This window comes from Cottoperca gobio, chromosome 1 (genome assembly GCF_900634415.1).
Source record: "Cottoperca gobio chromosome 1, fCotGob3.1, whole genome shotgun sequence".
NCBI classification, from domain to species: domain Eukaryota; kingdom Metazoa; phylum Chordata; class Actinopteri; order Perciformes; family Bovichtidae; genus Cottoperca; species Cottoperca gobio.
This window is the reverse complement of record NC_041355.1, coordinates 2,276,645-2,299,710: the sequence shown is the minus strand read 5'-3', so window position 1 is coordinate 2,299,710 and position 23,066 is coordinate 2,276,645. Positions and strand designations below refer to the sequence as shown.

General features: G+C 41.1%; 1 long non-coding RNA gene across 1 annotated transcript in view; it reads right to left on the bottom strand.

The window, feature by feature from the left end:
- LOC115006721 (uncharacterized) overlaps positions 1-23,066 on the bottom strand; it is a 90,041-nt gene that overhangs the window by 25,115 nt on the left and 41,860 nt on the right. The window contains exon 2 of the long non-coding RNA XR_003832111.1: positions 5,323-5,394. This is a non-coding gene — a long non-coding RNA (uncharacterized LOC115006721). The remainder of the gene's footprint in view (positions 1-5,322; positions 5,395-23,066) is intronic.

Sequence of the window (23,066 nt, the reverse complement as noted above, 5' to 3'; positions counted from 1 at the left end):
GATAATTAATGACTTGACAATATTGAGATTTGTGCAGTGCGGATAAACAGATTTATTACTGCTGTAGAATGTGGAGGGAATGAGAAGGTTGGAGTAAAATAAATTACAACATCTTTATCTCCTGCGGAAAACCCAAAGAGACTATAAATGTATGCAGATGTATTCCAGAGAGAGACAGGAAGTGGGAGATTTAACAGCTTTACACCATTATTTATGGGAATTGTGGTCTTAATTTGAACAAAACTCACACAAACAAGGAACAAAGAAGCTATCGACGTTCTCTAATATGGTCTGCTTTGTAATTATGCATTTGACAAAAAAAATATCAATATTTACAAATGGCACACGTAGCACTTGTTCAGTCAGGAAGACACACATGGATAATTAGAGTGTGGTAGTGATGACGGCTGAAATGTGTCTGCTGCCTCTGTGATTTATCAATAAACCAAGATGGATCTGCTCTACGTGTGGCTCCGACTCGTCTAATTTGGATGTTTATCAAAGTCTACATCCAACCTGAGAGATATTGGACGACTTTAATGGTATCGGGACAGGCAGAGCGTGCTTCTTCTTCCTAATTTATCACATCAGCGCTTGCTATATTTAAGTAACTCCTCATCTCTGTCTTGGTTTCTGTGTCATCTTGAAGAAAAGGACTAAAAAGTCAAGTCAAGGGGTCAGATGCACAAAATTAAAAACATGCAACATTTAATATATAAATATACATATTTAATTTTTTTATATATAAAATATAATATAAATATATATATAAAAAAAGAAAAAGAAAATATACATAAATAAATAAATATGAATATATATAAATAAATATGTATATATAAATATATATATATATATGGCTAAATGTCTGTTTTAAAAATAATATTTTTAGAATCAGATTTGTTAATAAAGATTCTATTCTTTTTCAAAAATCTGATATTTACATTTTTTATAAAAGTAACATTTTTACTTCCTGGACGTGTTTTTGTTCATTACAATATGATCTTGAAAATAATGAACTCAACATATGCAGAGTTCACTCCATGAAGGAACACTGACACACCTCCATTAAACCTGCTCCGAGCGTAATCTTAAATCATCATCGTTGGCCAGAAAATGAGACCTGCTCTGTTCTCAGTCGTGCACAGTCAGCATACACTAACAGCCCCGCAGCAGCCATTGTATCATTACGCACCATTACATAGCGCCAGTCATAACGGCCTCGTGATTGATCACTCAGGAGCGGCTGTGATTTATTATTTGACGTGTTTTTACTGCACTTTTGGACTGAAGTGTAAAGCTGCTCTGTCCTCGCTGGAATAAAGATCATGGTTGAAGTAATAACAATGTGTGAGACTCTATTGAGACCTCACGACTTGTGAACAGATTATTTGGACACTGTGGAGTCGAGTCAGATATATATTTTTGTATTTCTTACAAACAAAAGAAATACTTTCAATGCATAAATATGCAAACTGTGATCATGCGAGCCCTGATTGTTGCTATCCTGTTTATTTGCATTGCTCCAGGATTTTGCCAGGTCAACATGTAAAATACGGAGGTACATTTTAAGTTAAGTTCTGAAAGAGTTAAGTCTCCATTAAAGTCTTAATCTCAAGTTGTGTGCATAGCACTCATTACTGCCGGGTAAATATTGCAAAAGCAGAATGCAAGTTATTAAGGGGACGTGCTATTAAGGTTTCTTTTCTGAGCACTTTCAAAACACCTTGAGTTCGAGGCTGCACTTTCTCCTTTTATATATTACTGATTTGTTTTCCCGATGACATTGTGCAGGAGACGCAATTCTTGCCTGGTACCACACACAGCGTGTGCGAGTACTTAAGTGACATAATGGTAGGATAAATAACGGCAACTCCTCTCCGTATAATGCAAGACAACTCAACAGCACCACAAAATGACCACAAAGCTGAATCACCGCCTCTCGAAAACAGTTCCAATGAAAACATTACAACCATCATCATTTGTTGCACGTCTGCCGTATAAGACTGCATTAGTTTGAGCTAAGTGTCGCTAACAAACTGTAAATGCCTTAAAAATGCTAAATCAGAAGGGCGTGATTTAAGTCCGTATAAATAAAATTGACTTGGCTTTGCCCATATCACAGAAGTCTGTGCTCACTAATGAAAACAATGTGTGTGTGTGTGTGTGTGTGTGTGTGTATGTGTGTGTGTGTGTGTGTGTGTGTGTGTGTGTGTGTGTGCATAAAGTCTACCGTTTGGTTTTTTAATAAATACCCATTTCTGAGTGAAAGTGACACATGCATTGTTTTGGTGCGTGTGTATCATTTATTCATCCGCCCACTGTGCTCCACAAGACGCACAGAGCAGCACTTGTCTTTCCTGTCTGATATATCTGCCCTCTTGTAATCTGAAATTCCACTTTCCCCCAAAACCCCTCGTCTCTCCGTGCACTCGGTTCACACCCAACCAGCCCTCTATTTCTCTCTCAGGCCCCCCTTTCTCCTCCCTCTATATTTTTCTTTCTCATTCTCTCACACACTCAAGCTTATGCCAAGTTGTTCAATTTGAGCTCTCCATCTTCTTTCCCACACACACACACACACAAAACACACACACACACACACACACACACACACACACACACACACACACACATACACAGATAGAGGTAAACACAGTCTGGCAAAAATAGCATTCATCTCTGTATCCATCTCTGATTCTGGGCTCAAAGATGAGAATCCTTTGGCAGGAAATTCTCTCTCACACACACACACACACACACACACACACACACACACACACACACACACACACACACACACACACACACTCTATCTCTCTCTTTCTATCTCAACACAAATTGAATCTATGGTCTTGACAGGGCAAGAGGACGGGGAGGACGAATAAAAATCACCTCATTACACACACCCCTCGCACACACACTTACAGGCAGACAGACATACACAAACAGGTCATTCACATGCATTAGCGATGGAAATAGCAAGGCCTTGAATCCTGGTCAAACTTCATTTGGTGTGTAAACGCTGACAGACGAGGGCAGGAGGCCACACGGGACCCGAGAAGCTGTTTGTGTACGTTCGGAGCAACAATGATGTGCACAGTTGTGGAGGTTGGAATGATGATTATTATGATTAAACTGATAAATGATGAAGGTCACAGTGACGATAATGATGATGTTCTCTCAATCGTTATCTCGTCCCTTCCCTCAGCGATGAAGACCGTGATTTTTCGGCTGCATATAAATGTTGTCGATGGCGTCTGTGATAACTCCAGGTTAGACTGACGACTTCCCGCAGTGCGACCGTGACTGCAATTTAGAGTCCGCGGTGCTGCTGAAGAGATTATTGATCTCGGACGACAGGTTAGATATAATCGTAACAAGATCGGCAAACTCTCCCGCTGTTCATTTTTTGTTAAGAATCTTAATTTGGGCACAGCTCTGATAGACAAGGAGTCTGGCAGGTTTCAGGGACATTTCTTAATTATTTAGTGTGTTCTCATGAAGTATGTTATAAAGGGATGTAGAATTGGTATGTTGGCCACATGGGGGCAGCAGAAACAAGAATGAAAACGATGCTCACATATTATCAGTTTTTAAAGTGTGCACATTTTGCTGAACCACTGCGTCAATGCTAGGGAAACGGCAAATGCTCAAATGTAATGTCATTAAAGTCTCTTAACTGGCTTACTAATGTCTGATGCACATTAATATCTATATAATAATATCTAAAGTTTAACCAACATTAACCAACATAGGCTACTGGTCATAGCAGATCAAGTAAGTGACTTTTATTACCTATGAATTAAGCATTTTATTTGTATAACAATTAAATAATAATACATTTAAGTTGATATTGGAAAGTTTTAGGAATCAATTGCCTATTTAAAAATCCAGCAGACACTGAAAACAGTAACATTTGGGCTGTAAAAAAACAAAAAAAGGACGTTCCAGAGATCTGAGGGAAACTGAAAATATTGATAATGGACACTTTAAAGTTAGCACACGTTAACCCCTGAATCACAGTCATTTAGAGTTAAGTCCACCTTGTCCAAGATGTTCATTTTCCCAGCATCACACGGTACGGACACAAATGGAAAGGTTAAAAAAGGTGACCACTGTGGCAACAGGAGCCTAAAGGTTAGTGAAGCAGGGGAGTGACACACAGTCCCTGCTTAGGGCTGGAACCAAAATTGTAGAAATACTGAGGTCATGAGTCCCAGCTCCCCCCCCCAACACTCCCACCCGAAACGTGAAAAAGAGGCTTTAAAATGTATTAATTATTTCATATCTTATTTATTAAGTTAATTATTCAATTGTATATGTTTATTTCTTACTTCATGAAGGTCAAGCGTGAAGGCTTTGAAATATGAAGGCTGTTTGAAAGCCGTCTTCAAATCTTCAATGTTTTTCAAGAAAAGGAGTCAAATTGAAATATACTGAGTCTAAACATACTGGAATCAGCATAAAATATGCACCGAGTGCTATTTAATTGTAGAATATCACTTCCCTCAGGTTGCCAACTTCCCAGATAAAACACAGAGTACACAGCCTCAGTGTCCTCACACAGATCTGTCTCCACGTCACTGAGTCACACATCAGACTTTGGTTTTACTTGGAAACGTCCAGGTGTGAACGTGTGTAACTACAACAATATTAATCTGAGAGAATTCCTTCTGTAATTTGAGGGAACCTCAACACTGACACACAGCTGCTAACACTCCTCCCTTACAGACGGGAGAATAATCACAATGTGATGAAGTGCATTTCATACGGCTTCACTGATCTGATGCTGATTTGAGGAAAGATTGAGAGGAAAAAACAGACCGGCGAGAAATATACATCGTACTGTAATGTTCGACATGATGAGCTACAGCTCCGTCACTCCATACACACACAGCTTGAGGCATTGAGCAGCTCTGTTTTTCTGGTACAAAGCCCGCCGTCCTTGGGCAGCCGTAACCCTTAAACCTTTGACAGCTCACAATTCCTCATAAAGGGAAAAGAAAAATAGTATTTTCACGCAACACAAAACACACTCTTGTATTTGTGTCAGATAACGAGAAAATCACATGATGAATATTCTGCTCACTCTAGAGCATGCGTGTGTGCTCTTGTATGCCTGCATTGTAAGCAGACTTTATGTCTAAAGTTTATTCTTAAAATTTGCTGCATGCCATTTTCTGTCTGGACCGTTAAAGCAATGTTTTGTATTCTGCTGACGTCTTCTCATCTTGCAGGGAAGGCTGGCGCTCAGAAGCAGAGACAGAGAGCATGAAAAATGGAAACAGACAGAGGCAAAGAGGAAGGAAGAAAGTTTTTTACCTTTTTGTTTTTGGTGATGGAGGACCTCTGTGAACCAGCAGAGCCTTCAGTCTCGGTGCGCTTTTCACATCACTATCAAAAAGAGAGAAAACGGGGGAGAAGGGACGGGTGGAGACAGAGGGTGGTTAGAATGACAAAGGTGAGAGATTTTGAAAATCATTTGACAGCGTCACAGTCTGACACATTAAAAAACCCAAAACAGGGAAAGCTAAGCATCAGGGAAGAAAAGAACACTGGGGTAAAGGGAAACTCGTTAAATTATAATAAAAAAATATATTTATATAACACAATTATTAGGACACCTCAAAGCTCTATGTGTGTCAGAGGAGGAGGAGAGATGGACGGAGAAATGGGACACAAGAGAAAGAAAAGTGAGGGATTGTTGAAATAAGGGCCGTGTGAAGAGAAAACAGAGGGGGATTCCCATTAGAGAGACGGATGAAGGGACGGCTGAGGATGACAGCAACATCTGACAGTTGGCAATGATGATGGACAGAGAGAAGGAGACGGCGAGAAAGAGCTCCTATTTCCAAGGCTAATGTGAGTCTGTGCCTCACAGGAAAAATACAATTTCATACTGAGACTGAACAACCTTCTCTGTGCTCTCTGTCACATGACTAGATGTCAAGTAGACCTTTGTGTGAGAACAAGTGTACTTTTAGTCTATAAAGGGATATAAGAAAAAAGACTTAAATGATTCAGACTGTAGACAAAACAATAAGAGTAAAGCTGCAATAGACCAGCATAGAAAACTACCCATTACTGTAAAGTGTTTCTGGTATGTTGTTTAATTTAGCGAGTGTTAGCTCCTGCTAAAGCTCTGAATAAGTTGAAATATCCATCTTCAGCTGACATTTTAATGTAAAAAAAAAAAAAAAGCCTGTGAAAGGATGTTTAATATGCACTCGACGGCTGTATACACGATACCCTAAAAGTCTGAGGCAAAAGGTTGAAGACATGTTCCTGTATTTGCAGCGTATAGAGCTAGTTAGCCCTAGCGTCATAGTACAGATAAAAATGTAATGACTATTAGCATTCATCCGTACCCTAACCTTTGGATGGTTTGGATATAGAAATTGGACAAACAACGCAGAGGTAATTATTGCCTGACTTCTTTATTAAAACAACAGGTTGTTATGCTGCAGTACTCTTTGACCTGCAGTATAAAACCTGTTACCAGCAGGGTGTCGCAAAATCAACCAGGAATACATAATGCTAGGTCGCTGTAGTTAGATAGTTAGCAATGCATGCTAACATTTCATTTAGAGCAGACACGTGGTTTAATCCATTACTAAGACTTTTGCTCTTGTGTTTTGATTTTGGGACGGCTAAAGCAAATACACGACCCTCCAAACTCTTTTCACTCACATGTACTGCTTCAACATGTGGGCATGCCAGCTGTTCCTATTTACAGGTGTTCAGCTATGATCACACACTATGTTATGATACACTATCAGGTGTTCCTGATATTTTGTCCACCCCTGTAAGTCTATTAAACCTGGTCCTCATGCTAATAAGTGTTATTTGATTCCCTTGTAGCACATTTCCAAATGCCAAGTGTATTTGCAGAACTCCGAATTAGATTTCATGAAATAATAATCGCAGCTAAATAATCAGATTATCTACGTTTTGTATGATAATTTAATGCAAATTGACTGAATATTTATTTTATGAGTGCACTATTCTGACAAGTATAGTCTTCTGTCAAGGTGCTTTTCTGCATTATAACCTCTTTATGGTATAATTTGCCAAGCAAAGGTTGTCATTGGAGCAGCATTGTGACTCAAAATCAGTCTTTGATTTAAAGTGAGTAGGGTTCTTCATGTAAATCATATTTGATAGCATTTTCCTGACATGGAGTTAGCGCGGAGAATTAAACGAATATACGCTAGGTACTTTAGGTTGATTGTATGTGAAAATCCTTCTCATATTTCATCAACGTGTGTGTCATCACCTGGTCTCTGGTTCTCCAAAATGACACACATACTTTACGGTGTACTAACTAAAACAGCTTTGGGACACGTCTGAGTCAAGCATCATTGCATTCACACCTGACGTTGAATAGTCTGTGGTTTTTCTATTAGCCGTTTTCTCCCCTTTCCTGAGTACTTTATGGAGCTGACATAAAACTTGAGCATGAAGGTTATTTCTTGACCTTCTCTCAGTTTACCTTTTCCTACACTGCTGTGTGATTTAATGGTTAGTATTATGTGCTCTAGTAAAGCAGAAGTGTTTTTACTAAACTGAGATGTTGTCCCTCAACCCACACGTAGTATATCTGTGTGACATTGTTTCAGGTTTTACAAGGTCAAAAGTTACAAGAGACTCAAGTCAAGTCCCAGAGTAATCAAGTCTTAAACAAAGTCATTAAGTCTAAAGTTTACAGCTGTAGTCTTTACTTTGAACTAAATCCATTCCATCTACTGCAACTTGCACAATCAAAAGAAAAGCAAGGAAGAAGAAATATAGAAATAAATATCCCTGTTACAACAACACACTCACACATGTATCAACACACTGCAGCTTGCTTTCTTATTTGCAAGAGAGCCGTTGGAGCCTGAGGATGTAGAGATGGACAGAACCAACAAGGAGACAGAAAGACCGGATGAGGGAGAGAGGAATGCTGGGAAATAAGGGAACGCCAGAGTGAAAAGTCAAAAAGAGCAAACTGTTACAAATGAACAGCAATTGAGTGTAATTGACAGCTGAAAGTTATTGCTAACACGTGTATTGAGTTGTGTTTTTGTGTGTCCATGCAGGCAATGAAGACAAACTCTCACACACACACACACACACACAAACACACACACACACACACACACACACACACACACACACACACACACACACACAAACACACACACACACACACACACACACACACACTGTACCATGAAGACAATTTTGTTAAAGGAGGATTGTTTGGCTCCAGTCCACCTGGCCAATATCTACATCATTTGACATAAAACAAACTAAAAAAGAAAACTCACTGAAAACATCACAAATGAAAATCATTCAGGTAAAGCAGCATGAAGTGGAGGATGAAACAGAAGAGGTGCAGTAGCTTTGGGAGAAAAACAAAAGAGAAACAAAAGGGCAAAACACGAGGGGGAAAGATGGATGAGGAGCCTGCAGGAAAAAACAATAACTAAAAACTCAGGCAGTGATGAATTACTGCTGGCAAATTAGCTAAACATAGAAACTACTACTGAACTGTCACGCACACACATTCACAGACACACACGCAACCATCTTTTGCTATTCCTTGTGCATCAGCAGTGCGTTTGCTCCTCTGTAGTCCCCTTGGCTGCGAATGGAGAGAGTGTTTATTGTTATCCTCACAGATTGGTGTCTGTAAAGGCTAAAAAACACAGTGACCAGCGAGCCCAGGAGCCGTGTGGGTGAGTCAGACTCAGCTGGTCTCCAACAGTGGGAGGTCTGCAGCGTGGGATATCTAATTTATTGTGGAAAAAAACTAAAAGAATCAAGTTAGCTGCAGGCAAGCCCAGGGCGCACCGAGCCGGTTATGCCAGCCTGGGTCGGACTCCTCTGAATGTCACATTGACTGCAAAGCAACATGTGCTGTATGTGATATTTACCATGTGACGTATGTTTTATTATGCGACAATGAGGAAAGTCTAAGTACAAGGTATGTAAAATATTTTAAAAAATCACCAATTCCTTAATACTTCCTTAATACGATACCGGGGCGGTACATAACGTGACGCAAGATATTTTTAGCTTTGCTTTTTGCTGGTGTGAAAGGGCGGGAAAACCCATTTAAACAGTGTGAAGGTGAAGGCTGCGTTTCAGGTGGCAGGTATGTCGTTGAATCTCAGTTAGTTGATAAACAGATGCAGTTGGTGGAGATGCCATAGTATTTAATTTATTTATTTATTTTCACAGCTTTTTAAATTATGACACAACAGTGCATTTTCCATTTAGATTCTGCCAAAACAAGCCATATGAAATATGTGTTTTTATATTGTCTGTGTTGTTAAAGACGCTGTTCACACACGTGGTTCACACCAAAACCGGCACCGGTCAGGTTTAGCAGCGCACTTGTTTCAAAGTGTAAACTATTGGAATAGAAATTGAGGGTGAAGTCATAGAAGAGCAGCAAAAAACTCATATATATTTAGTGGTTACATTTCATGTCCATGTTGATTAGTGCACGATGAGGTCACCATGAAAGATTCGGCTTTCCAGGGAATGTCCATTTCAGTGTGTTTTTAAAGCTGCACAAATCAATATGTGTCATCCATGGATGAATTGAGTTTATTTGAAAGGGGTCACTCTTAGGTGATAATAATCTGCGGGCTCATCACTGACTTTGAAGTTCTCCTCAACTCTACAAAGCTTTTAAGTGTCTCTCAGCACATTGCTTTGATTTTTACAGCCCTCAACTTTTGGTTCAGTGGTTTGGTTCACCCTGATCGCTCTCATCAACCTTGTTCTAGCTGCAGAAGGTAGTGTTTTTTATGTGAAGAGAGCTGTAAAAGCCCTCCGCACACCACCTGCCCAGCACCAGACAGCAGGCCGACAAAATTTAGTGACTAGCTGATGAACATCGTGAAGCATTTAGCAGCTACTGATTCAGATATTTCCCTCAGGAGTTGGCGGAGACCAAAATCAGAGCTAAAAACAGCAAGCATATTTGACTTGGAGATTCGCATTTGCAGCCAGAAACACGACTCTACAAAAATGCTAATGTCTCTCAGTGTCTGCTAGATAGTAAATAAATCACTGATTGCTAACACGTTCATCTTAACAACTTTATAAGGTGATATTATGTCAATGTTGAATTTACAGCTTGTTGAACTGGCCCCAAATGGCTACTTATTGACTTTATCAACTACTGTATCAACAAGAGCACTTGATCTAATGTATGCAAAAGCAGAACTTGAAGCTACTTGTACAGCCACCTTCTCCTCGACCGGAAAATCAGACTATGGCTCAATCCTTCTATGCTTTGGAGCAGAAACCTGTCGCTGTCAGGATTGTGTTCAGTCTCAGGAGTGTGTGACGGTCTACTGGACTGTTAATGAATACACAGACTCGAACCTGCTCTGTGGGACATCAAAGAACTCTCCCACGGCATTACGGATTACTTCACTGTTTGTGTGGACACTTAAGATTCAAACAAAAAAACACTTTTCCAAAGGACAAACTCTGGATGACAAAGCCATCAAATCCCCTCTAAAAAGGAAGAAGAGCGCTCTCAGGGGCTTGGGACTGGGAGAGGGAGCTAAAGAGGGGAATGGAGGATGGGAAGAACACCTACCAGGAGAGGACAGAGAACAATCTGCGGCATAAACAGTCTGAAGGAGGCATGGATTGTGGTGAGAAGAATAGAGCCGGCAGCCAGGCAACAAACTAAGACAAGAACAAGTGGACTGCTTACAGGGGAAACAGCTAGCTTGTAAAACTTTCATACAGACTATGAGCTTGCACTTGAGCTTGATGACCCTTCCCACTCCATAAGCACAAGTGTATACACTGATGGCAGCACTGTGGTGACACAGTGTTGTGTTAAAGTCCATCAGGCTTTTATCATTGAAATAACTACTTTTTGGTAGATGCATCAGAAATTGTTCTTTAGGCCTCTGAGTGGACTGCTAACTTCCAGCTGAGCAGGGAAGGACATGGACACGCAAATTAACATGCACTGGTAATTGTAGTTTATTTGCATTTTTTTAGCAGTGGTATTAGGGATGCAACAAATGTCATTGATTACTAAAATCCGCCAATTTGCATAACATGCGTCGGCGGCGCTCAAAGCATGGATTCCCCTGAGAATAAGCTGCAGCTAAAAAACCTCACCTAAAATCCTCTGGAAGTATTTTAGACGTAAACCCAACAATGTGGTGCTCTGTAATCTCTCCAAATTGGAAATGGCTTATCACAGCAGCACAACTGCTATGCATGAACACGAAAGCGGAAACATCCCGGAGCGCTTTGACAAGACCGCAGCAGCAGCAGGACGGCAACGTTCTGTTTACTTTATGTCCCCATCCATGCATGATGTATCAGGATTATCATCTTGTAGAACGCGTTTCTATTGGTAATAGTCACTTAAAATTGATTTTCTAGAAGTAATTGCTGTGAAAATGGCTTAGGTTAGGTCTTAGGTCAACCTTTCTGTGGCCAAGGCACACCAAAGACCAAGCCAAAATCTCAAGGCACACCTGTATTCATATCTGGGCAAAATACCCTCTAAAAAAGCGTTTTTCAAACTGGTTTGTGCGACGGATGGACGGGGGTGCTGTCGAAGGTTTGTACGACAATGCGCAAGGCAGGGAGAAAACAAAAAACTTGAATTTCAGGGTGTGCGGGGTTCCTTTGGGGGAATATATATGTATGCTGTCAGAGCTCTGGTGCGATGGGCTGTCGGAGTGCTGTCGGGGCTCTGGTGCGAGGGGGGTATCGGAGCTCCGGTACGAGTGCTGTCGGAGAAAATTGATAAAAAAAAAAGTTGGATAATTTCCCATGGCATACCTGACGATCTCTCACGGCACACTAGTGTGTGGTTGAAAATCACTGGGTTAACTTTACAGATGGTGTCTCTATACTAGGTATCACAATACCCCGCCGTTTAAACCAGTACAATACCCCATTTTATTATCACTACATTAAGAATGATAATGTTTTAGTTCAGCAGGGGAACGTAATCTTGAAGACGTGGGTTTTAAGGGCTTGCTTGAACGATGGGAGAGTGTTTGACTGTCTGACGTGGTTTGGGAGGGCATTCCAGAGGGAGGGTGCAGCAACTGAAAAGGCCCTATCACCCCAGGTCCGGAGTTTGGTCCTGGTGGTCTTTAGGGTGTTTGCATCTGTGAGCAAGCGGGTAGCAGAGTTTTAGACGTACTGAAGAGAGTAGTCGAGTCTGGAAGGGATGAGGGCATGGATGAGGGTTTTGGCAGCGGTAAAGGACAAGGAAGGTCGGAGGCAGGCAATGCTCCTGAGGTGGAAAAAAAGCAGTTTTGGTGATGTGGTTGACAGGGGGGAGGAACGAGAGGGTGGGGTTGAGGATGATTCCGAGGTTGCGGACCTTGGCGGAGGGGGTGAAGGAGTTAGAGATGATGTGGGCTTGAGGAGTTTGTTGATGGTAGAGAAAAGTGTTTTGGGGTTGTTGGAGCCTGATTGGATCGTGGGTGGAGCGAGTTGAATCAGAAGTCAGAAGGGAATGTAAGGTTTGGTTCAGGGGAACCCGAGGTTTAGGACAAGAATGGGGTTTGAATGGATAATGCAGCGGTTTTGATGGATTGTCGATGTAGTGTTGCTATTCCGTCCTGGATGTTTAGGCAGGTATCTGTATCAAAGTCGTCCTTTTTGTATCGTGGCAACACTAGTTACAGACTGTTGTTAAAGTGGTGTGGTGTGGTCACAATCTGTGTTTCTATATTGAGGAATAAAACACCTCATAATAGGAGGCGCAGTGTTAAAGAATACTTATGGAGATAGCTGCTCCTCTCACTCCAATGCCAGTGTACTTTCTCCTCAGTAGATACAGGTTTGGTCACTCATTCTTCAGCCATGTGGCAGGACTAGAACTGTTTCCATGCTAAATACAAACATCACATTAGCTTGAAAGTTAAAGTGGATTGCAGTGCAAAGTTTGTTGCTGCTGTTGTCTAGCTGTAAGTCGGTGCCACTGATGGGAAAAGTAATATTGACTGCAGTGATTGATGCAGAAATGTTTTGACTGGCACAGACGGTAGGTGCAATCATAAAATATTTAATATGAAATTCTTTCATTTAAGTACTGATTTTTTAAATGTAATTACGTATGCCGCAGTGGAAAAATACATTGCAATTTCATTTCCGTTGGACTTTAATATAAAGTGCAGTCAGAGTTGTGGTATTAAAGATCATAATTGAACTCCCTCGGCTTTGAGGCAAAACACCATTGTTCTTAGTCATTACTCCCAGCATGCTCTGCTGGGACTTTCCCTGTCTGGCAGGGTGTCGAACCCGCTTCCCCGCGTCGCCTGACAATGTTTTTCCAGGCATGGAGCTAATCTCTCCTCCAAACAAATGGAAATGAATTCAGAAGCAACTGCAGATACAAAATGCCATGAATCACAACTCTCATTTCTCTCGTCTGTCTGCATACACAGTCACGGGGGGGAAAAGAAACGTTTCCCATTTCCTGCTAATAGCAGCACTCGCAGACACACAGACCCACACGTGATCGGGTCAGCGATCGGCTGTTGCATATTGGGCAAAGTTATTAGTCATTACTGCTGCACACGTCCACAGAATAACACACAAACACGTCCACACACACACACACACGCCTGGAAACACACTGCCTTTAAGCTAAAGGCTGATTAACTAATGAGCTGTCATGGTGACAGATACTGCCATTTAATTGGCTGGTAAATGAGGCAATTAAGAATTCAATACAGAGATGCACATCAGAGAAGGAGAATATTGGGCTTTCTGTACATTATGTGTAAATACCTAATACATTTCTACAAGTGGCTAAATGAGACCACTAAACTAAAAAAATACGTCATCCCTGCACTACTCTATTCTTTCTCTCTCTCTCTCCCTCGTTTCTCTTTTCCCTACCAACTCCACCATCTACTGGCTCAGTTTACAGCCTCTGTCCAACCCTTTTCCCATCATTCCCTCTTTCTTATTCTCACTTTTTTCCTGTCTTTTGTCTCTCTTCCTGTCTGGTCAATCATTCAATCCATCAAACTTTATTTGTACAGCAGCTTTCACACAGGTTAGTGCAGTTCAAAGTGCTTTACAGAGGTGCTTTACAAGTGTGGACCAGAAAAACAACAGAAAAGTCAAATTCAGCAATTTAACAATTATAAAAATGTAATGAAATTGAAGTAAATCAGCGGTAACCGCCATATGAGCACCAAGCAGAGCAACGGCCATTAGACACACACAGGGACAAACGAAGAATAGAAAGGCATATATGGAGATTTAAGTGATTTGATGATCTGGCAGGTGAGTTATACACATGTATATTCAGTTTATTTTGGTAAAGAGCTCCCTATGTATACATATACATATACATATGCATATGCATATGCATATACATACACATACACATATACATATACATATACATATACATATACATACACATACACATGTACATATACACATACACATACACATATACATACACATACACATACACATACACATATACATATACATATACATATACATACACATACACATACACATACACATACACATACACATACACATACACATATACATACACGTATACATACACGTATGCATACACATATACAGGCTCTGGTGAAACAGAAAGTGCAGCTCCTTTTCTAGCACACCTGAGTCTGCATGCTGCTCCGGGTTGCCAGGTGTGTCTTTGTCCACCAGCCTCAGTGGCCAAGTCCTTTAGACTGTATGTAGTTAGTGTTTCTGGTGAACTACAGTGTGCAGGTAATCTGCTACTTAGCATTAGAGCTGCAACAATTAGTTGATCGGCAGAAAAATAACTATTTTGATAATCGATTACATCATCTCTTGTACAAAAAAGTCAGAAAATGCATGTACTGTATGTCTTTGGGGTTTAGACGGACAAAACAATACATTCAAAGACATCACCTTGGACTTTGGGGAACTGGGATGAACCTTTTTCACTATTTTCGGACATTTTCTAGATCAAATGATGAATCAATTAACGGCAGATTCATCGATAATGAAAATAATTGTTAGTTGTAACCCTACTTGGCATTTTCTGTTAAGAGTTGACTAGAATTGAGTCTCTCTCTCTTTCTCCATTTCTTCCATGTCTTCTTCTTTCTCTCTCTTGGTCTCCTGCTCGTCATGCACATGGCCACTGTGAAGAACCTTGGTCTCATGCCTCATGTATAATTTCTGTAAACATTTCTGTATTTTCGTGTGTGTGTGTGTGTGTGTGTGTGTGTGTGTGTGTGTGCGTGTGTGTGAGCGCACATGTTATCTTGTATGAGTGAGCCAGTAATGACCAAGCACAGATCAGTGACCTTCGCACTGTTACATTTTTAAAACTGGCCGTGAATAATAGATCAAGTTGGAATAAAACAGCAGAGGATAAAATATGAATTAAAATAATCTGAATTACAGAGATGTGAGCCGAGGGAGGGAGGAAAGGGAGATATGTGTGTGAGTGTATGCGGGGGAGGGATGGAGGGAGAAAAGGAGTCGGCACATCTCAAAGAGAATGGATGAGTGGATGTAGATGAATGACACTTCAGGGGTTTCTTATTTATAAAGACAAATGGCTCGGCAGCTACATTATGTACAGGCCAACACCAGTAGTTCAAGGTATAGTTCACCCAGAACACCATGTGCACATTGAGCCTCCTTCTCCCTGCAGAAATGAGAAACTGTTTCCAACACATTTTGGTTAATGGTATTAACAGTGTCTTTATTGCTGCAAAGAGAAGTCAAAAAGCTCACCTTGGAGTAAAGATGAAGATTACTTAACTGAACCAAAGTTAAAGCTAAATTGAAAACACAATGTTTACCTCTGCTGATGGAAATCATCGGAAAATGAATCTGACCTCTTTTATGCTTTAGTCTTTTGACTATTTCTGTTCTGTGGCAGAATTGAGATTCGTCTCGTAATGAATTTGTCCAGATTAACTGACAAAAAGCAAACGAAATGCAATTTTCAGTGTTTACGCACCAAACAGCCACTACAAACACTTTATAAGAGGCTTAACGGCAACAAAAAAGAAGCAAAAATAAGGGATTCATGAAATGTACGACTGAAATAGTACTAAAGATGTAACATTGTGAGAGTGAAATTGGAAATAAATAATGAAATAATCAAACGGCAATAACAGTGGTGTTCAGACCTCAATACACAAGTTTGTGTTCTTAAGTATATTTTGTTGTTTGTTGGAAAATATCAGTAACTCACAGAGATCAATAATGCTGATTGGGGAGAGTGTAATAAATGTATGTGTTTGTACAGATTTTGGATTATTTTTGGGTTAAATTGGATCATTTTTGCAAATTAATGGAACAGTTACGATCCAAAATAATTAGTTTTTTTTGCCGTTTACTTTTCTGTTGAGCTTTTACGCAGGTTTATTAAAGTGCACAGAAACCAATAAACAGCTTTAGATCCGTCGAGGCTTTCCTTCATTCAGCTGATGAGAGATTTATACTATCTGAGACCAGCAGCAGAACCTCTCACCGGGCGTCTGATACACAAAGCAAAAGTGTATTTCACACTAACTAAACTATGTTGGATGAGTGGAGACTGAAGCCAGTTAATCAGACTTCTATGAGTCAGCGCGCACAGATCGGCACGACCTCCTGGCCTTTCTGAGCTCCTCCTTCTCTTTTACTTCATCATGCAAAGTTAGGGTCTTACTTTCTGTCACTACAACTTTGATTAGACTTTTCAGGATGTGTCCTTCTTCATCTTTTTTCTTTTGGAGATCTCCTGCCACTCCATCCCATGGAAAATCTATCAAGACTTCCAACTTTGAAGTCCTCCAGATAGCGAATGATCAAAACAAACGAGTTCTCGCTCATCAGCAAACCATCGACTGCTCCGCCACAGATGCTCATTAAATTCAGAGATTGTAAAAATGAGCTCTGAGAGAGACAACCTTATGGCCGCTCTTTGCCTTGCGCTGGTGCAGAGGAATGAGACGGGAGGAATACTGCGAGAGAAAGCTGAAAGACAGCTTGCTGTTGCTGACAAACCTCATCAGAGCGACAACCGATCATCCCGGGTAAAGCGAAGAGCTTTCCTCCGATAGTTAACGTCATGTTGAAAGCAAACTTTGCTTTGTTTTGATGAGTTTGCTTCACACTAACAGCCTTCTGGTGACGGGGAATCTTAAGAGGAGAAGCTGGCAAGCTGAGTCCCACTCAGTCAATCAATCAGTTCATGAAGGGATCAATCAACCAATCAGTTAACGCTACAAAGGCTCAAATGAAGGGAAACAAACAAGAAACAATGCTGCGGTCTAATAGCACAGCTCCCTGGTCATCAAGTGATAAATTGAAGTCAGTCAGTGTGCAGTGAGATGCTCTGCTCCTCTGTACCTTTGTGCTAAATCTGATCGCATATTTCATAAATCACATCGCTTCTTATTGAGCCGTGAGAGAGAGAGAGAAACCCGGTCACCAAGGGAGCACAAACTGGAAAGAAAGTAATTTAGGTGACATTGAGGATGAAATGCATTTCACACAGAGATGGATTTTAAGAAATTCTAATATATGCACAATGCACTCCACCTCCTCTTCAATTCAGAGGAAACCTCACAGCTCACTTGGCAGAAAGATACAGAATGATTTTACATGCTGGAACTTAAAGAGATATATAACATATAAGATTCTACAGCGTTAATGTCAAAAGGTATCTATGAGTAGAATTATAATTGCTTTCAGTGTATAATTAACATAAAGAGGCATTGGCTAAATCTGTGTAAGGTTTCTGATTTCTAAACGACTTATTCAGAGTGACATATTATCCTTATTTGTTTTTGAATGACCGAGATGTACTACAATCATGCATGACGTGAGGACTGCGTTATCATGCAGCGAGTCTGAACATTAATCTGGTGTTAGGGGCCGACGTGCTCAAAATAGACTAATGTTTGAGATAAAACAACATCACAATCGTTCCTGCTGCACCACTGAACCTGAATATTAGTCATTAATGTATTTGAACAGATGACCTCTGTCCTTTCGTCAGTGAGCGCACCTTATTACATATGTTCATGAACATGTATGTGCCTTTTTGATAAAGATGGCAGTTGTATTCATATATTCATGCCTCTGGCTTTCCCACATAAATATAGGTAAAGCTTCTCGGGCTGAACCCACTGCCCTCCATAAATATGTTTTTGTTTTGTGTCTCCTGTGAAATCCCCGAGAGGACGTTGAACGTAACGGTGACCTGTGGGGGGAGTCCGGACATTAAGTGGTGAAATATATAATTGAGTACATTTCCTTAAATGGCGTGCTTGAGTACAATTTTGAGGTGCTTGTACGTCACATTCCATTTTATGATATTATTACTTTATACTTCAACTTAAACTATATTTAAAATGGAAATATTGTACTTTTTATTCCACTACACGTGTTACAGCTATAGTACTTTTCAGATTATCAGTTTATAAAACATAATACATATTGTATAATACATCCTTTTATAATGGAGTGTCTTTTCCACCGTGGTAAGTCAAAGATTTCATAACTCATTCCAACATTGCTCTTTTAAAGAAGCTATAGGCAGAACACACAGTAATACATTAAGCATGAATGGAATGGATGGAGTTAAAAATGTTCAATTTGGACTAGAATTAGAATATAATTCTATAATATTAAGAGTTGCGATCAATGTCACAGCTGTCCAAAAGGTTGTACATCATCCAGTCTGAGTCTTGGTGGGTTTTGTTAAATAGTATTTATATATCTGTTTCTGGAGAAGTCAGTTCCTACTTTTACATGAAGCCAAAGACCAGAATTAAGCACCTTTTTAAAAGGAAGATACCGAGCCCTGCGATCCACACTGTCTGTACCAAGCTGCGATGGTTCAGGTATACAAGAGCACAAGGATGTTTGCATTTGAAGACATCGTACACATTTCGTAAAGAGCAGCCTGGACGTCGTCTTTTGTTTCTCTCCCTCAAACTCTGCTTCCTGTTTCTCTGAGCCACTCTCCCTCGCTCTCTGTCACAGGAACACACACATATACACACCTCTGATTTCACATCTCATCACCCCCGTGACCCACATAGACCAGAACCTCATTCACAAGAGAGAGAAAGAGAAATGTGACGGGAGGCAGACCGAACGAGAAGGACGGGAGGCCGAAGCTAAATGGGAGAAAGCAGAAAGCCAAAGCAGTAAAGACAAGAGAGATGCGGGGAGGTGGGGGTGGGGGATGCCGAAGGCGAGATGAGAGGAGGAATTGGTTGGAACGCAGGGCGGAAAAAAAGACAAGAGGGAGGAGGAATGGAGCTGGATAATGTAGCCGGTAAGTGATAGACTGAGCAGCGGGAGAGGTAGAGCGAGGTCAGATGGAGAGATGGATAGAAGAGAGGAGAGGAGGGGTGGAAGGGAAATTTGGGTCGGAGAAGTGCAGCTGCATTGGGAGAGAGTTGAGATGAGGAGGGTAAAAAGGGGGGAGAGAGAGACAGGAGGCAGGAAATCAGTTGAGCAGACAGAATGTAGAGTATGTGTAGAGAGGATAAATGGAGGGGGTGAAGATGAGAGAGAGGTAGAAAGAGGAGGAGGAGGAGGGGGGGGGGGGTAACAGTCATCAGTATTCCAGTCTTGTACTCAGTTTCCAGCCAAGACAAATGAGAACCAACATCGGGAGGAAGTGGATCAGCTGAAAACACACCAACCTCTCCCTCTGTCACCCCTCTCCCCTTCCTCTGTAATTCTCCCCATCTCTCAACCCCCCTGCTTTCCCGAAAGAGAAAGAAGCGTATAGCTGCAGTAGCTCATACTGCTGGGACCTTCCCAAACACACACACACACACACACACACACACACACACACACACACACACACACACACACACACACACACACACACACACACCATACATAAACTGTTCTGGTGTGTCACTTTCACCTTTTTCCCAGGTTATTTCAGCACGGGCCTCCCGTTTTGAGAGAACATTAGTCTCCCGTTATTTGAGGTGACATCATGTCAGGATTATTTATTGACATTGTTTATTTATGAGTTTCAGAGCTCAAGGGGAAAGTATACAAATCTGTGCTCTGGAGATGTTTTGAAAACAGTTATACAGATACAGATACATTTTGATTAAACCCAGAAACTATTTGAAAAGAGTCATTTAATGGCAGCTTGCAGTACTTTTCATGCTCTGCACTATGGACACTTAAGTGTTTAAGTAGTTAAAGTATCGTGGTTTGATACCCAATCGTACTGCCGATTTAATAACTCATTAATAGCATAATATTAAAGCCTATTGTTAACTGGCAAATCAAAGAATAAGCATTTATTGCTGTCCGAAATCAAATCAAAACTGCATTAAATCCAAGTGGGTCATTTCGATCTCATTTCTCATCTCTAATTAACTCTAACCTCTTATTTTTGCAGTATTTTGCTCCACACTCCCCAAAACTGGATGTGAAGTCACTGATCACAAACTGTAAGTAGTCCATGAGAACAATGCTGCAGTTCTTTTACACTTCAAAGCACCCTGCAGTGTTTGTAACAGCTGACCTTGCAAAAATGTGTGGGGTTGAACAAAGGGGAACCGGTGAGTCTGCCAGGAAATTTGCACCGAGACAGGAAATCTTGTATTCGTGTGTCGTAGAAGCCTCAGTTGCATCGAATGGAAGAGCTCATTTACGAGACTGGTGCTGGAGTGACTGTTCCTCTAGGCTACGCAGTGCGATTCAGCGTGTGCACCTGGATGACAGCAGCTGCAATTTGCCAGTATTATTGAAGCAGGATCTAATGTAGCTTTACAACCTGCAATGAGTGGAGCAGGATAAATGTAATGCATGTGAAAACTATCAATCAAGTCAGTGTTTGTAAGCACCTCGATGCCAAAAACATAGCTGCTCCTCCCAAATGCCGTCCCCACACTAGAGGTGCAGTTGGGAACATGTTGGGTCCTGACAGTCGAGGGGGTGTTCCCGATTCAAGGCTGGTCTGAACAATAACGATCCTGTAGTGTGAGGGGTTTACAGACACCTTGATCACAAGTCCCTTAAGCCGCAGCTCTGAAATGATTTAAACGCCAAGTGTGCAGTCCTGTGTCTGTGAGACTGAATCCTCTGGTGTGCAACAACCTTCACTGGTGTACTTGGTTTAACAGACATGCTTTACATGCCTTTTTATATTTACAGCTGGTACTAATCAGCATTCTGCTTGCATTGTAAGTTGGATCTCAATATACAAATGAGGCAAAGCAGAGCTGGCAAACTTGTAAACAAGCACATCCGATCCCAAGTCAAAGGTCAGATCGTGGTTTGCTACCTCTGCCAAGGATGAGGTCGTCTGTATCTTTAAAAGAAATGCTGTATCAGGAAGAGTTGGACTTGGGCAGATTGTGCAGATGTGGTCGGACCTTTGTAGTTGCATTCAGCAGCTGTAAATGTGCTCAAAATGGAGAGTACAAATGACTAAATTGCAAATGACTTTTTGTTTTTTTTCCTTTTTACCACCACTTCTATCCTCTAGCTTGGAGAACTTGGAATTTGGTTGAAATGCAGGCTGAAGGCAGCAGTGCAGCGTTGCTAAATATACACATGCATTTGAGCAGCTTAGCTGATTAAAGGGTGTTAGGGAGAAACGAACTATGATCTTGATGACACCATAATATCTACATGAGCCAGTCACATGCTCCGGCCACGCCATGGCCTTCAATCAGCTTTGAGTTATCCCCTCAGTGTAATCTCCCCCCTCCCCTCCCTCCCTCTCTCTCTCTCTGAAAAAGCAGCACACACAGTAATGAATCCACCCACTCCGTCTCTCTCTCTCTCTCTCTCTCTCTCTCTCTCTCTCTCTCTCTCTCTCTCTCTCTCTCTCTCTCTCTCTCTCTCTCTCTCTCTCTCTCTCTCTCTCTCTCTCTCTCTCTCTCTACCTGCCCCCAACTAGATTTTCCTGCTCTGATTAGTTTGTTCATAAAGAAACAAAACCCACTGTGGGAAGGATGTACAATTCTGGCAGAAAATGAGGAGACACAGATTTATCATGTCTCTCTCTCTCTCTCTCTCTCTCTCTCTCTCTCTCTCTCTCGCTCTCGCTCTCTCTCTCTCTCGCTCTCTCTCGCTCTTTCTGACAAACACTCTGATGCAAGAGGATCAAATGGTGATCAGAACAACTACGAATCATCACAACAGACAGACACAACACTTCCCCCGTTCCTTCTTCTCTATCCCTCATTAAAGGATGTGTTTGGTGATATTCTATATTTCTTATTTTGTCAACAATCCCATGAAAACACCAAAAGCAATAATGATGTGATCCCACTAACAAGTATTGTCTGTGAAGCCAAAGCCTGATATATCTTATTCCCCTGTGCCGTACAGCTCCGTCGTTGCCCAAAAGTATTATAAACCCATCAATGAACATCACTGTTGCTCTGGGTGACGTGCTAATTTAAACATGGCGTCTGTAGTCGATGCCACAAACACAGAGCCTGATTCCAGACCTCTGAATGGCTGCCCACATCTCAACGTGTCACACACGGCCGGTCTGGTGTTGTGCCCATTGACTGTTGTTTCCTCCAGTTGGAGAGAGAGAGAGACAATTAAACCAGAGCTTGTTAGGCAGGATTCAGAACGTTGATTTCACTATCTGTTAAATCTATTAAATTGGTCTGACTGCCTACATCAGGGGTATTCAACTAAACTTCTAAAAGGTCCAGTTAGAGAGAACGTCCTCAAGCAAAGGTCCGGAGCATCATAATGTGTAACCTGCGTTATGAATTAGTGTGATATATATTGAAGTAGCCTAGTAGCTGTATCAACGTCTGCACGTCATCAACAGCTGACTGTCAAATCTAATAAAGAAAGTACAATTCAAAAACATTTAGACAATATTTATTGTCACTTAACATTGAACTATACAGATAGATATATTACTGTAGATATGTATAATGTTCTTCTCGGGCTACATTTAAAAATACAATAGAGAAAGATGCTTGACAGCCCCTCTGAGGGAACATGAGCATGTTGAATGAGTCAGGATCCTGCTGGATTCATCATATTGGGCTCTGAGTGCTTATTTTCTGTGACCTCAG